Here is a 4,357-nt window from a genome sequence, read left to right as displayed (position 1 = left end):
TGGCCAAGATCAAAACATCATATCAAAGCTGAAATTTCACCATCAAAGTTGAAATTTTTGAATCACCACTTAAACCATGAAATTTCTCATGAAAACTACCAAAATCAAACCTTAAATCCACTCATAAGCAAGTAATAAAAGAAAAGAGAGTTTCTTGATATAGTTACCTTAATACCTTAAGAAGAAATGGAAATCAAGTGCTTCTTTCTCCCAAATCATTCCATCAAATCCCTTAATCTTCCTTAGATGTCACCTTTTATGGAATACTTTGCAAACTTAAGTTGAAAACCAAAGGATTCAAGCAAGATTTGGTGGTTGAAGATGAAGGTTTTTCTCTCTTTTTCCTTGCTCAAAAGTGGGCCAAATGAGGAAGAAAGATGATAGGATTTTGGCCAATTTTTTTATTAATAAAAGAGTAAGAAAAGTCTTAGTCAAAAGTCAAAGGTCCATGGCTTTTGTGACAAATGTCCATCCAAGGTTAATTCTCATCTCTTTTGTTTTCCAAAGGTTAAAATATCTAGTCAATTTCTAATTATCTCTTAGCACCTTATAAAATAATATTTCTTTGTACAAAACTCCACCTAATCTTCAAAAATTTATCGTACATACCACATTAGTGGGTCCTACTTTCATAATGCACTTTAAACTTAACATGTACCAACTTATAAAAGAAAAATGATTTAAAACTTGATTCACTTATAAAAATATCTAGAAAATTAAGGCAATAAAGTAAAGTAAAGAAAATATATTCGAAGAAATAAAATAAAATCAAGAAATTTTTCGTATCCTCACAAAAACTACAACTGTCAAAGAAGTGGGTTTGAAAGGGTGTTACCAAACGAGGAGGAAATCCAAAATCTGAACCAATAGATGAGTAGAATTTGACGAGAGAATCGCTTGGGTAAAATTTCGTCTCAATCGAATTTTGAGTCACCCTCCAATCAAGACTTTGAAGTGTCTCTCTCTCTCTAACTTCTTTACTCTTTCCCTCTCTTCATTTTTTTCCAAGCAAAAAGGTGGTGGCTGTAGTTTTTCTCACAAGAAGATGAAAGCTTCTCGTAGCTGCTGCTGGTATTTACCACTTGAAAACCCTCAAGCCTTATTAACTTGTGTTTAGGTTGGCCCACAAATGGGCTGGCCCACACAAGTCTAGCAATCTCTTTCTCCAGCTCATTTGGTGGGTATAGTCAAACTTGCTTCCTATCTACAAAACAAGAGTTTCTCCTTAGGCAACATCTTGGTCAGCATATCAGCACCATTATCATTAATGTGAATTTTCTCAAATGTCAATAACTTGGAATCCAGTACTTCCTGAATCCAATAATACCTTACATCAATATATTTGGATCGAGAGTGAAATGTAGAATTTTTACACAAATGAATGGCACTTTGACTGTCACAGTAAAGACTATACTTCTTTTGCTTCATACCTATCTCCTGAAAGAATTTCTGCAACCAAAGAGTCTCCTTACATGCTTCAGTGGTTGTGATATACTTTGCCTCTGTACTGGAAAAGGCGATACATTTTTGTAACTTATTTTGTCACGACACTGCTTTCCCTGCAAAAAATCATCTAGTACCCAGATGTGGATTTCCTATTATCAAGATCACCTGTCATATCTGCATCGGTATACTCATCTAGCATAGTTTTACCATTGCCAAAACGCAGACATAATTTAGAAGTTCCCTTGAGATATCATTGACAGCATTCCAATGCTTCTTACCAGGATTGAAAAGATACCGACTGACTATTCAAATTGCATGAGTAATATCTGGCCTAGTGCAAACTATAGCATACATTAAACTACCAACAATCGAGGCATAAAGAACTTTTTTCATGTCTTTTTTATTTTTCTCACTTGTAGGACACTGCTTGATACTCAATTTAAAGTGACCCGCAAGTGGAATAGAAACTTCCTTAGTTTTACTCATGTTAAACCTATTAAGTACCTTTTCAATGTACTTTCTTGAAACAACCAAAGCTTCTCATTTTGACTGTCTCGTGAGATTTTCATCCCTAGTATTTGTCTAGACGGACCCAAATCCCTTTTCAGCTTGTCAATTTTCATAGTATCATGGCCAACAATCAACATGTCATCAACATATAACGAGAGAATAATAAAATCACTATCTGAAAATTTTTTCACATAAACACAGTGATCAAATGTAGTCATGTGGTATTCGTGATCTGTCATGAAGGAGTCAAACTTATTATACCATTATTTCGGTGCCTGTTTCAACCCATACAAACTCTTCTTGAGACAACATACAAGATTTTCCTTGCCACTTTCTTTGAACATCTCCAGTTGTTCCATGTAGATCTCCTCTTTTAAGTCAATATGCTAGAAGGCTGTCTTTACATCAAGTTGTGTGATTTCCAAATATAAGCTAGTTGCAATTCCCAGAACAACTCAAATTGACGACATCTTTACCACATGAGAGAAATTTTTTCAAAATCTACACCCTTCTTTTGGCTAAATTCTTTCACGACTAATCTTGCTTTGTACTTTGATTGTGAACTGTGTTTCTGAGTCTTTAACCTATAGACCCATTTGTTTTTCAGAGCTCTCTTGCTCTTATGCAGTTTTATTAAATCATAAGTGTGATTCTCATGCAGGGACACCATCTCCTCTTGCATGGCTCATAGCCAATTTTCTTTGTTTTCAGACTCTAGAGCCTCACAGTAGAACTTTGGCTCTTCTCCATCTGACAACAACACATATTCATGAAAATTATATCTGCTAGAAAGTCTCCTCTATCTAGTAGATCTTCTAATCTCATCTTGTGGTGGCGGTGGTGGAGTAGGTGGTGCCTCATACTCAGGTTCATCAGCAGTAGGATTATCACCATCATCAACATCTTCTCTCTGCTTTGTCTCAACTCCCCCTTAATTAAAATCAACAAGTATTGGAATTGGTCCTGGATCTGAATTTGAACTAGTAGGAATGTCATTTGAGAATTTTGGGTTGTCACCTTTATTAATGACTTCAATGATTTGATTTTCAAAGAAGACAACATCTTTGCTGCTGATCACCTTCTTATTAATAGGATCATCAACCTATAGCCAAAATCTTCATGTCCATTACCCTAGAAAATACACTGCTTTGATTTTACATCAATTTTTGATCTCTCATCTTTGAGAATATGAACAAATGCCTGACAACCAAAAACTCCCAATTGCTTAAAAGATACATCATTTTTTGTCCATACTCTGGAATATCACCATTTAGAGAAACTGATAGAGAAAGATTAATCAAATCGACCGCAATCCTCATTGCCTCATCCCAAAATGATTTTGGCAATTAGCATTAGAGAGCATACATCTGACCCGCTCAGTGATGGATCTATTTATCCTCTCTGCTACTATATTCTCTTGAAAAATTTGTGGCACAATTTTCTCCAATCTGATCCCATGGGACTTGCAATAGATTTCAAATGATCCTTTGTATTCACCATCATTATCAGTACATACACACTTTAACTGCTTGCTAGTTTTTCTTTCAACTTTGTTATGAAAATCTTTAAACATATCCAAAACCTGATTTTTGGATTTCAAAACAAAACACCAAACCTTTCTAGCAAAGTCATCAATAAAAGTTATAAAATAAACAGTATCATCAAGAGACTTATATTTCACATAACAAACATCAGTGTGCACCAATTCTAACGGATTCAATTTTCTAGATGGAAAAAATTTTGAAATGCGACTCTATTGGCTGCGTTTGAATTGAGTGTTTTTGCACCTGTTTTTGAAAAATTGTTTTTCACATTCCAAATGTTACAGTAAATGTGTATTTCAAAAACAACTTCAAAAACACCATATCCAAACAATATATAAAAAACAACTCCAAATATATTTCAATTATGTATATTTAATTTGTATATTTTAATAAGTATATTTCAATTTGTATATTTTAATTATGTATTTTAATATGTATATTTCAATTATATTTTAATATGTATATTTCAATTATGTATTTTAATATGTATATTTCAATTATGTATATTATATATATATTATATTAATATAAATATATTTATTTCAATTATGTATAATATTATATATATTATATCAATTGAAATAAATATTATATATTTATATAAATACATTTATTTATATATAAATTTATAAATATATTTATTCAATTTTTGTTTTATAATATATATTAATATATATTAATATGTATATTTCAATTATGTATATTATACATAAATTATATTAATAATAATGTATATTATATATATTATACATTTCCAATATTATATATTTATACATACATATTATAAATATTTTATTTTATTTATAATATATTTTTATATATTTATAATATATTTACATAAATATTATATGTTCAGA

The sequence above is a fragment of the Coffea arabica genome, chromosome 5c (genome assembly GCF_036785885.1).
Source record: "Coffea arabica cultivar ET-39 chromosome 5c, Coffea Arabica ET-39 HiFi, whole genome shotgun sequence".
In the NCBI taxonomy this organism is placed as follows: Eukaryota; Viridiplantae; Streptophyta; class Magnoliopsida; order Gentianales; family Rubiaceae; genus Coffea; species Coffea arabica.
This window is presented reverse-complemented; position numbering follows the sequence as displayed.